This window comes from Pseudorca crassidens, chromosome 15 (genome assembly GCF_039906515.1).
Source record: "Pseudorca crassidens isolate mPseCra1 chromosome 15, mPseCra1.hap1, whole genome shotgun sequence".
In the NCBI taxonomy this organism is placed as follows: Eukaryota; Metazoa; Chordata; class Mammalia; order Artiodactyla; family Delphinidae; genus Pseudorca; species Pseudorca crassidens.
The window spans coordinates 51888592-51901619 of NC_090310.1; the positions used below are offsets into that span (position 1 = coordinate 51888592).

The following is a 13028-nucleotide window of genomic DNA, read 5'->3' on the forward strand; positions in this document are numbered from 1 at the left end:
TGTATACATACATATATCATGTCTATGTGTATGGCAGCATATACATGTATATGTATGTGTACATGCATAGTTATAAAGTATATATACAAACATCCATGTTTTTAAGAAAAATTAAAATGACATCAAGTTTTAGATACTTCTTTGCAGTTTGCATTTTTTGGAACACATAAAACATATTTCTCAAAGGGAACAACTAATTCCAATAGCATAGCCATTTTAAAATTTAATACTGCCAAATTACCCAAACAAACAAACAAAAAAACTATACAATATATCCTGCCTTTTGGCCGGAACCGCCATCTTCCAGTAATTCACCAAAATGACCAACACAAAGAGAAAGAAGAGGGGCACCCACTACATGTCCTCTAGGCCTTTTAGAGAACATGGAGTTGTTCCTTTGGCCACATACATGCGAATCTATAAGAAAGGTGATATTGTAGATATCAAGGGAATGGGCACTGTTCAAAAAGGAATGCCCCACAAATGTTACCACGGCAAAACTGGGAGAGTCTACGTGTTACCCCGCGTGCTGTTGGCATCATTGTAAACAAACAAGTTAAGGGCAAGATTCTTGCCAAGAGAATTAACGTGTGTATCAAGCATATTAAGCACTCTAAGAGCTGATATAGATTCCTGAAACGGGAGAAGGAAAATGATCAGAAAAAGAAGGAAGCCAAAGAGAAAGGTACTTGGGTTCAACTGAAGCGCCAGCCTGCCCCACCCAGAGAAGCACACTTCGTGAGAACCGGTGGAAAGGAGCCTAAACTGTTGGAGCCCAATCCCTATGAATTCATGGTATGATGGATGTAAAGAAGATAAAAGACCTGGACTGTAAAAAAAAAAAAAAAGATATCCTCCACTTAAAAACTTTCTTGAAAGGCATATGATTATTTTTATTATGATGACAATAATAAAAATTAAAACAGTCCAGGAGCTTGGGGTGGGAGGGAGAAATGCCTTCAATGTAAATGGTGGGTTGTTTTTGCTTCTTTGTTTCCTTAAACTGGGTGGTGATTAAAAATATTTATTATCTCGTTCTTCCTCATGCTTTTCATATATTTTACAAATACCCTTTCGAAACTGCTCAATATTTAATAAAAAACAATTTTCTAAAAGATATAAAAGTATAAGACAAAAAGGCTTCCTTTCCCATCACACCAGTCCACTCCCACAATGGTACAAATAAATTGATCATTTCTGATTTCAACTCCTCTAGTCTACCTCTATACCTCTCTAGAGGCAGCACTATTCAATAGAACTCTAGCGAATCACATGTGTAATTTTAAATTTTCTAGTAATACATTAAAAACAACAAAAAGAAAATGGTAAAATTAATTTTAGCAATATATTATTTAAATAGACTGAAAATACTATCAGTTCAACATTATTCAATATTAAAAATGATTGAGGTATTTTAACATTCATTTTTTTCATACTAAGCCTTGGGAATCTGATGTGTATTTTCCTTACAGCACATCTCAATTTGGATGAGCCGCATTTCAATGGCTCAATAACCTCGCCTGGCCAGTAGCTACTGAATTGGAAAGTGTACCTCCAGATAATATGCTCAAAACCCTGTTTCTTGATTTGTCAACTTAAAAATTATCATTTGACTCCACAGTATGCCATTCCCTTTTTTTCCTTCTCTTCACCACTGCTAATTTTATATAATATTTTGTTTTTCAATTGATCTGTAGAGAGTTTAAACCTCTCTTCTTAACTCACCAAATTGAGGCAGTGCTATCTTGCTCTCTCTGTAAAATGAGGGATTAGGGTCCCTCTGTCTCCTTTCACATTCTTCCCCTTTCCACCTCCCAACTTTTCTCTAGCAAATTACTACTCTCACATTGTCAAAGTTTTATCATTTATACCATGTTCTGTACTATAACTTTTTTACACAGTGATGCTTGTAAATTGAAAAATGAACAGCATTTACAATATGAAAATTACATGGTAAATACTCTCTGCAGAAACAAATTGTGCATGTGAAGGAAGAGAAGGCCATACAACACTGCTCTCACCTGTGCTGCTTCAAGAACCAGAACAAAGAAAACTGAGTCGAGAAGGGCCCCACTTAAATACTCCATTAACTGAGAACATGCAGTTTTATCGCACTTTCTCTTATAGAAATTTCATTTGCTTTTAGGATTTTAGAGATCCCTAAAAATCCTATTCTGCTTTTGACAGCTTTTTTTTTTTTTTCTTTTAACCATTTGCCACAGACCTACTATCTTGGGGTTTCTTGTTTTTTGTATTATTTTAGTTTATCCACCTATCCTTGGAACCCACATTTCTCTCTTTTATTTTGCTGCATTAATTCTTTTAGGAATGGCCTGGGGATGAGCAAATGTTTTAGTTCTTACTTGTCTTAAAATGCTTTTATTTTCCCTTCGTACTGAATTTGCAGTTTGTTGGGAACAGAATCAAAATTCCTACCAAACCAAGAAGGTATCATTCTCTTGTCCTCTAGAAATCATCTCTGTGGTCAATTCCCTATCCCACTCCCATTTCTGGAATATTTTAGCATCCTCTCCTGCTCCTTGGTGTTCTGAAATATCAGGAAAATGTGTTTAATTACTGATCCACTCATATGCTTACTCAACCTACTTTGCACTCAGAGGGCCTTTGCTGTCTGAAGAGTTGGAAAAGTTAAAAATGTGTGTGTGAATGTATCTTTTATTTCCTCCAATTTTTTTTTCAATTTTCTCTTTCCAGACCCTCTATAAAAATATGTAGGACCGCTATCATGTCTCATCTTTTCACTCATATTTTCCAACTCTTTGTTCTTTCGCTCCGTTTTTCTGGAAGGTTTCTTCATCTTTTCACTATACTATTATTTTTTAAGTCAACAATTACATTTTAATTTCCAAGAATCCCTTCTTGGTCTTGAACTACTCCTCTTCCATAGGAGTCTGTTTTTAACTCTCCCTGATGATAAAATTTTGAATGATTTTAAGGATTTATCTCTTCTCATTTATTTCTGTTTCTTCTGGCTCAGTTGATAGGTTTGTTCACATTGATCCTACTCTTTTAGCTGTCTGTTTTTCATCAGTATCTGCTGATTCTAGCTTGTCGGACCATGTTAATGAATGATCTGGATGCCACAGAGTAATCCAGATTCAAACAGTTACCAACATGGCTTCTTCTTCATTTCTCCTCATCAAAATGCAGACCATTCCATTTCTGGTCACTTCTGAAATAGTTCTTGGTGGTCACTTAATTCTGAATTCCCTAAGAACCATGAACTATTTGGGTTAAAAACTGGATTTTCTTGCTGCAGTTTTCAAAAGTACAGCAGATGAGGGTCTGATGGGCATTATTTCAAAATTAGGCTTTATCTGACAGATCAAAGGTCATTGTTATAACTTAGTCATAATGGCTACATTGAAACAGATTCTAGAATTAATTCAGTGTTACAGAACGTAGTTGAAGAAAAACTAATTTCACTTACATTTAAGGTCTAAACAAATCAATAAATGAATCTATTTATTTTCATGCTATTTCCACTTGTACCATTTTAGGATAGCCTACTAAAGCAAAGATACATTTGAAATTGTGTGGGTACCTCTATCCTTTCTTATTACAGTAGCTTAGGCCAGAAAAAAAACAAAAAAACACACAAAAAACAAGTAAGTGCCCTGTGTCCAGAAAGACAATAAATACCACCTCAGACAGGAGGGTAAAGATCCCAATACACTCTGTATAACAGACTCTAGGTCCATCCACCTCACGACAAATAACTCAGTTTTGTTTCTTTTTATGGCTGAGTAATATTCCATTGTATATATGCACCACATCTTGTTTATCCATTCATCTGTCGATGGACACTTACATTGTTTCCATGTCCTGGCTATTGTAAATAGTGTTGCAATGAACACTGTGGTACATGACTCTTTTTGAATTATGGTTTTCTCAGGGTATATGCCCAGTAGTGCTAAGTCAGAAAGAGAAAAACAAATACCATATGCTAACATATATATATGGAATCTAAAAAAAAAAAAAAAAGGTTCTGATGAACCTAGGGTCAGGACAGGAATAAAGACACAGACATAGAGAATGGACTTGAGGACACGGGGAGGGGGAAGGGTAAGCTGGGACGAAGTGAGAGAGTAACATTGACATACATACACTACCAAATGTAAAGCAGATAGCTAGTGGGAAGCAGCTGCATAGCACAGGGAGATCAGCTCGGTGCTTTGTGACCACCAAGAGGGGTGGGATAGGGAAGGTAGGAGGGAGACGCAAGAGGGAGTGGATACGGGGGTATATGTATACATGTAGCTGATTCACTTTGTTACAGCAGAAACTAACACAACATTGTAAAGCAATTATACTCCAATAAAGATGTTAAAAAAAAAGACACACAAGTAAAAACTAAAATGGTCTCTGTGTGCCTATCTAATTGCTTTTCTCTTAGACTTGTAGCAGAGCCATAGTTAAGAAAGTTACTGAGTGACTGTTCTATCTTAAAGCTCTCTGAGTTCACCATGTCATGTCATGAAATCCTGCTCTACTGTGCAATCGTCCCCCATGAGAACAAAGACTTGCTTATGAGGCTGAATGTGTAAGCTGCCTTCCACTGACTTCAACCTCAGTCTTTCCTCAAACCTTGCAAACACACATACTAAGGGTCCCATCTAAACAAAATCCTCCAACACTAAAATCCTCAGGAAAGTTTATTTCTGAAAAATCCATTCTCAAGTGATTATACATTCATATTACACAACATTTACATTTTAAAAATGTGAATCATGTTATTTAATTTTCCAACTCAGATGGAAAACACTGCTAACACTGGTGATACTTAAAAAGATATGTTGCCCAGGAGAGAAGACTATAAAATGTTAAATATCTGTAATGAAATGTAACAGCTACCAAAACAAGAACAGATGCCTCAGCAGATGGTGCAACTTGTCCACCCAATATCTTTTCTCCCTATTTCAGTGGGTAATGAAAACGAACCCAACTAAAAATACTTGCTTCCAGAGGCTTCCTTACAATTAGTGGTAGCTTTATGATCCTGTTTAGTCCAGTGATAGACTAAATGTTGAGATTTGGGGGTAAGTTTCTGCTTTTCTAATATAGATACAATGTTCCCCACTTCCATTTTTTGCTTTCTGCTGGGAGTGTGTATGTGACACCTGGAGGTACAGCACCCATTTTACAACCATGAGGCAATGATCATCAGGATGAAGGCTTATCAACTAAGGATGGTAGAGAATGAATATGGAGAGAGGCTGGATTTCTGAGGGAACCACTTAGCTTGAACCAGCCCTGTACTGCCTACCACTGAATTTACTGTTATGTGGGGCAAATATGAACCTATGTGTTTAAATACTTTCTGGTTCACAGCACTCATTCTTGACTAATGTACTGGCAATACCTGAACTTTAGTTGGCCCTCCAGTCATGCGTGTACAAAGACTTTAGTGCTTGACCAAAACAGAGATGACTTTCTCTTCTGTAATATTTCCTCTAAATCTTAGATACAGGCCCATGGCCCCTTACCAAAATCCTTTGGGGTCTGATATGTTTCAATGTCAGAAAGGTAATATGGTGCAAATATAATACATTATGCAATAGTCCCATCAAATCTAGCCATCACCCTTAAGTCCAGGGGTTGACAGACTATGGCAGTGGACAAAGTCCAACCTGCCCCCTATTTTTGTAAATAAAGTTTTATTGGAACACAGCCATGCCTTCATTTATATACTCTCTGGCTGCTTTTGTGCTAGTCACAATGGCAGAGTTGAGTAGTTGCCAAAGAGACAGTATGATCCACAAAGCCTAAAATATTTACTATCTAGATCTTTAGAGAAAAAGTTTGTGGATCCCTAGCAAATACACCAGTATTTATGCAGTGAGACCTATAGCTCTTCACCCAAAGTGGGATAAAGACTATATATAACCTCCTGTTGGTTTAGGCATAATTTTGCCACTAAATTTATGCCAAACTTATGGGAAAACTAAATTTCAAAGCTTTAATTCTTTCAGAATTATGGAAAAAGGGACTGAGGTTCTGTCAGGAGATAGGAGCAATCTGTCAGGCTGGTCTAATCCACCATGGAGTAGTCAGCTCGCTGGCCAGTCCTTTAACGTCTCATAGCCCAGAAAGCTTAAAAAGTTCTGTTGTCTGAGAGCCCTAAGAGATAAAGAGGCAGCATACTACAGTGAAAAGAACACCAACTGTTGAGTAAGATGAATGATTTCTAATCTTACATTCTGCTGATTTGGGATATATATTGTTCTTCTCTGAGTCTCCATTTTCAAATCTGTGGAATGGAACCAAAATGTTACTGACTCTGCCCAGGGCCACAGAGGATGGTAAGATTATTTATCAAAGTGCTATGAACAAGGCAAGACACAACACACCCATGTGTTACATATATTATTGGACAAATTGGATATACTTCATTATATATGCTGGCATAAATGTGTATTTTACTAGATATAATGTGTATTTAATTATTAGCTTTTCCTCTTTTACTGAACAGAGTGTTTGATTGCAGAAAAGTCAAAGTTTTTCCAGTCCTCCAAAATGTCTGGGGTTCCTCATGATATTTCTTAATTCTAATACAAGGAAGCTAAGATTATACTTTTAATATTTTGCTGCTCTATATACAATTTGAGTCATATGGACCATATTTCTCAGGGAGCTTCTTTGAATAGTTCACTTCTAATGACTATTCAAAAATGTCATGGGGACTTTACCATATTAATTTTTTATGCAATGTAAATATTAGAAAAAATACATAAATGTGATAGATTTTTAAATGACTTTAAAAAATATTTTTGATCTTACTTACAATTTTAAATTTCAAAAATCAGATTTTTCTAAACTAAGACTTTTTAAATCATGGAGTTTACACAGTTAAAATACTGATTTACTTTCAAACGTAAGAGTAAGAATTGCTATTATTGCTTAACTCCTATATTTCTCCAAGTGCTCAGTCTTCACATACTTGTTTACACAATCTCAAATAAAAACATTTATACTTTAATAATAATTTCCAGAAGCTGATAGGATTCTCTTAATATTTAAATAAATAAATACTACCTAATACATAGCTGTTTTATTACATAGTTTAAGTGTTACATGGCCTAAATTTTAGAGAACTCCTTTTGTTAGATTTGACAGCAATTACTCATCGTGGAAATGTATCCTGTACAGAAGCCCTTCTACCAAGAAACGGGTTAGATTTCAAAAGGCTGTCAGTCAGCCCCTTTGTTCATGAGTCCACATGACCACGACAGCACCTCTTAGAGCTGGGCAAACTGAATATGCTTTTGTTTTAAAGTGGCTTTGTCTGTACTAATGAGAGCCTCCCAGGTGAAGGTTCCTAGTAGAGAAGAACCTATTTTTTCCAAGTCTGTGCTGCTAAAGTTCCCTCCTCAGAAGAGAAGCTCAGGTGGTATAGTTTGCAATGGAGGCATGTAAATATGCAAGCCTATGTTTTGAGGTCTGTGTACATTTTGAGTCTCCAGGAACCCAGAGAAGGGTACGTGAGCAGCTTACAAGGTACCCAAATATAGTCATAAAAATCGCATCTCAGTTAGAGCTCATAGATTCAGAGCTGCTTTAAATGAGTAGACTTCATACCCACCTCATTTGAGCTCATCGTCAACGAGAAGGCAAAATATAATCAACGAAACAAAGGCAGAATTATGAGCACCTAAAGGAAATTAATTCTGGAAATGTATAAGGTGGGAAGTGTAAGAACTAAGAAAAGGACACTGTGGATGAAACACTGAGGCAGAGGCAATGAATAACACAACAAAGAAGCAAGATGCATCTTCACTAGGGCTGGAGCACAGGTGAGGAGTTGGAAGTAAAGGCAGCCCTTGATGGGCTTCCAGATCAGGTTTGAATACGGATCAGCACAGCCTAACGTGTCAGCTACCTGGGAGAATAAGGAAGGTAAGCTATGGTGAAACTGTTGACTGGAAAACAGAGAAAAGAGTTAGCCAGATTGAATGGAGAAAAGAGACCAAGAGAGTGTGACCCAAGCAAGTATAGCAGATACCAGCCAGACACCGATCCCTACAGAAAATATCCACAGAACAAGGGAAGCAAATATGGAAACCACTCTTGGTTACTTAAGAACTTCCACTACCATAGTGCTGGGGTTGCAATGTGTCTGAATTGAGGGGACGAATCAGGATTGGTCTCGACCAGCAGTTCTCAAACTTGGCTGCATATTGGAATAATCTGGAAAGCTTCAATAAAATATTGATGTCTGGACCCCATAGAAAGTCTGATTCCAAGGTTCTCGGGTGGGGTGTAAGCAACAGTATTTTCTAAAGTTCCCACAGTCATTGTAAATCCTAGCCAAAGTTGAGTACAGCTTAAGCTTTAATGTGCATTAAATTAAATTAAAATATAGATTTTGACTGAATAGATCTAGGGTGGGACCCAAGATTCAGCAGTTCTAACAAGCTCTCAGAAAATGCTGTCACTGCTGGTCCCTGGACCATGTTTTGAGTAGCAAGGGCCTAGTCCTGCCTTGTCCAATAGAACAGCAACCAGCCACTTGAAACGTGACTGATGTGACTGAGGAACCAAATTTTTAATTTAATTTAAATTTAATTTAATTTAAAACCTGAAACATGATTTGATTATTGGAAAATATTTAATTATGCATGGAGCAATTTGGTGAACACCTTTTCAATTGATATCTAAATACAGATCAAACATCTCTAATGAAAATTTAGCATCTGAATTGAAATGTAGTATGAGCATAAAATATGGACTCGATTTCAAAGATTTAGTATGAAATAAAGAAAATAAAATATCTCATTGGCAATTTTTTTATATTGCTTACATGTTGAAATGATAATGGTCTAGATATACTGGGTTAAATAAAACATTATTAAAATTAATTTTACCTGTTTTTTTTCTTTTCTTAAAAATGTGGCTACGAGAAAATCTTAAGTTATATATATGGCTAGCTTTATATTTTTTTGGACAGCACTGGTCAAGAACAAAGGCAATAGAGGCTTTCCTGTTACATGTTGTCAGTAATTGATCTAATGCATGAATATGTGACACAGATCTAGCTGATGAGAACCAAGGGGAAGCTGTAGCAGGACTCCTGAGAAAGAAATTATTTCTTAATAAAAAAAGAAAGCCTGGGAGTTCCCTGGTGGTCTAGTGGTTAGGATTCAGCACTTTCACTGACATGGACTGGGTTCAATCCCTGGTCAGGGAACTGAGATCCCGCAAGCCTTGTGGGGTGGCCAAAATTAAAAAAAATTATCCACATAAGAAAAAGTCCTTTGTCCCTGCCTCCTTCCATGCCTACTTTGCCCCTGTCTCCTTCTAGCTGTATTTTTTTTGTGTGTGGTACACGGGCCTCTCACTGTTGTGGCCTCTCCTGTTGTGGAGCACAGGCTCCGGACGTGCAGGCTCAGTGGCCATGGCTCACGGGCCTAGTCGCTCCGCAGCATGTGGGATCTTCCCAGACCAGGGCACGAACCCATGTCCCCTGCATCGGCAGGCAGACTCTCAACCACTGTGCCACCAGGGAAGCCCATTCTAGCTGTATTTCAATGCAGCTAAGAGAGGATAAAATGCATAGAGTTGGCAGCCATTTTACCACCATGAGGAAACAGGACCCTGGGCCCTAAATACTCCTTTGGGTTGCAAATCAAAACAGGACCCTCCATCTTTGAATTTATTATTAGATAAAAAAAATAATGCCCTTATTGTTTAAATCAGTGCTCCTTAAATGTTACTGTGCATTTGAATTACCTGAGGATCTTATTAAAATATAGATTCCCGGGCTTCCCTGGTGGTGCAGTGGTTGAGAGTCTGCCTGCTGATGCAGGGGACACGGGTTCGTGCCCCGGTCTGGAAAGATCCCACATGCCGCGGAGCAGCTGGGCCCGTGAGCCATGGCCACTGAGCCTGCATGTCCGGGGCCTGTGCTCCACAACGGGAGAGGCCACAACAGTGAGAGGCCCGTGTACCGCAAACAAAATAAATAAATAAATAAATAAAATAAAAATAAAATATAGATTTCCTTTCAGCAAATCTAGGGTGGGACCTGAAAGTCCAGGTTTCTAACAGGCTCCCAGGTGACATCTATATAGCTGATACAAGGACTGAACTTTCATTAGAAAGAGCTCAAACTAAAATTACTTACTCTAGTACTTGCTGATGAAAGCATTCCTAATGGACACAGAAGGCAAAGCCAATTTCTGCCCATTAACAACAGCTCCATTTACACACTGGCTGGCAGCATAATCATGTCAGACCACCTGGGGACAGAGGATCTAGGAATTTTGTAGCTTTCCCAAAAGACAATAACTATTATGGGAGCATGAGGGCAGAGAGCAAGGGTTCTGTGGTCATGTGAGTTTGGAAGATGCTGGGGTAAAAGAAGTTAAGACATTTCTCTACTATTGGGCTTTGCATGAATAGTCACTGCTATGGAGGTACATGCTTTAATTTTGAAAGTATTGTTAATTACACTTGATTACAAAATACTTTCTTTTCACAGAAAATATCATTAGAGTAACATACCACAGAAAACACTTTGTGAATTGCTGCACTATTCAGATCATTAGTTAAAAGAAATAGCAAAACCTATAAGCCTTGACGCCTGAGAAAATGTAGTTTGTGTGGTACTAAATGTATAAGAAGCATGGAGTTTGGAGTGAAGTAATCTAGATTCAAATCACTCACTGTATCATACACATCACAGGTCAGCTGTGTGAAGATGGACAAGTTTGTTATACTCTGTGGCTAGACTTCTTCACCCATAAGACAGGAGAAGAATGCCTGCCTACATCATAGAACTATGGTAAGAATAATGTATGCTCACACTTTTCAAAATGACACTTTTTGGATGTGGAACAGCATTAAAACTTTACATATATATAGAATGTATTTAGAAATACACAAATACATCATGAAGTAGAATATATAACTCACAGGTAGGCTAAAGGTACCTGGGAGAAAATCTAGGCTACCTGGACATGTTAGGGAAATCATTCACTCTCCTCTGCTCTTAAGTGTGTCTCATAGACTAGCTGCACATGTTCGAAAGTACTTTAAAGCCAAAGCTCTTAGAGCTTGAGGAAGCCTTGGGTACCACTTGGCCAGTAAAGGCTAGCTACTCAGCAGGTCTCCCCACAAGGGTATCCATCCCACAGTTTGGCCACCACTTTCCAAAATTTGCAGGTTCAGATGTGAGAGGTTAGGATGCCCAGAGATCATAAGGCCTCAAAGAACTGATTCTGTTTAAAAAACTAAAAAACATTAAAGGATTTTTAATGCCAAAATATTAGAGTGAGAAAAATTGTAATAACTCTTAAGTGGATCATATCTTTTGACCAGTGATATTATTTGATGCTTAGAGACAATGATGTGTTTGAAGAAACTGTTCTTTGCAAGTAGTACTGATGATAACCTGTCCAACTTTGCCTGTTTCCTTTCTCTATACTTCTATAATTGACTTCCTCCCTTCTAATCATTTTTTAATAAAGTTTTACACAGAATCATTAATTTGCTCAAAAAATATTTACCTGGTTCTTTCAATGTTGCTGTGTTCTGAGAACACAAATATGATGTAGACATGGTCCTGTCTTGTCCAGGGGTAAAAAGACAGAGGAGAGATAAAGTATGTACATGAATAATAGCAAGTTGAGACAGTGTGTCACTGAAACCTTACAAAAAGCACATGGATCATTTCTGGTTTAGGAAATGTGGTAGGCAGGATAATAGCTTCTTCCTAATGCTCAGAATCTGTGAATATGTTATTTCATAGGCAAAGAAGAATTATAGGCAAAGGTTGCAGTGGCATTAAGATTGCTATTCCACTGATCGTAACATAAAGAGACTATCCTGGATTATCCAGGTGGACCTAATATAATCACAAAAGTCCTTAAATGAGGAAAAAGGAGGCAGAAGAGTAAGAAACACATGACACTGTGAGAAAGACTCCACAGGTCATTGATGGTTTTGAAGATGGAGGGGGGCCACCAGCCAAGGAATGCAGGTGACCTCTAGAAGCTGGAAAAGGCAAGGAACAGATCCTCCCCAGAGCCTTCAGAAGGCACAGTCAGCCAACACCTTGATTTTAGCACATTGAGACCCATTTTGGACTTCTGACCTCTAGAATTGAAATATAAGAATAAGTTTGTGTTGTTTTAAGCCACTAACTTTGTGGTAATTTTCTACAATAGCAATAAGAAATTCATACATGGGATCTGAAAACTCTGTGAAGGAGCCAGCCTGGTAGGTTGTAAGGAATTTGAAGACATAGTTGTGATTCTTAACAAATTAAAAATAAATATATAGTTCTCAAAGTGTTAAAGGATTCACTAGGTCAGATTTAAATTTTCCACCCAATGAAACAGAAAACAAAAATAAATAACACAAACTCTTTATACCACTTTTACTAAATTAGTCTAACATAAAAGACAGCCCTTTTTATATTTAATGACATGCACAAGAGATGCAAAATTAATCATCAAAAAACTATGTACTCTGAAATCTTCAAGTGATTACCAAACTTTATCACTAACATTGCAAACGATCCCCTTATCTCACCCATATTCAAGAAACTATTCAAGTTAACATGGTATATTAAAAGATTTCCAAATTTGGTATTAGTTTCAACCAAATCAGAAAGCCTCAAGGTCAGATAGCCTCATCCACCAGAGGGCAGACAGCAGAAGCACGAAGCACTACAATCCTGCAGCCTATGGAATAAAAACCACATTCACAGAAAAATAGACAAGATAAAAAGGCAGAGGGCTATGTACCAGATGAAGGAACAAGATAAAACCCCAGAGAAGCAACTAAATGAAGTGGAGATAGGCAACCTTCCAGAAAAAGAATTCAGAATAATGACAGTGAAGATGATCCAGGACTTTGGAAAAAGAATGGAGGCAAAGATCAAGAAGATGCAAGAAATGTTTAACAAAGACCTAGAAGAATTAAAGAACAAACAAACAGAGATGAACAATAAAATAACTGAAATGAAAACTACACTAGAAGGAATCAAAAGCAGAATAATTGAG

At 37.4% G+C, this 13028-nt stretch overlaps 1 protein-coding gene and 1 pseudogene across 6 annotated transcripts in view; one reads left to right on the forward strand and one right to left on the reverse strand.

Annotated features, from left to right (window-relative positions):
- The window catches only part of PLCB4 (phospholipase C beta 4), a 420918-nt gene that overhangs the window by 210266 nt on the left and 197624 nt on the right, over positions 1-13028 (reverse strand). The window lies entirely within an intron of this gene.
- On the forward strand, positions 317-801 carry LOC137208035 (large ribosomal subunit protein eL21-like; annotated as a pseudogene).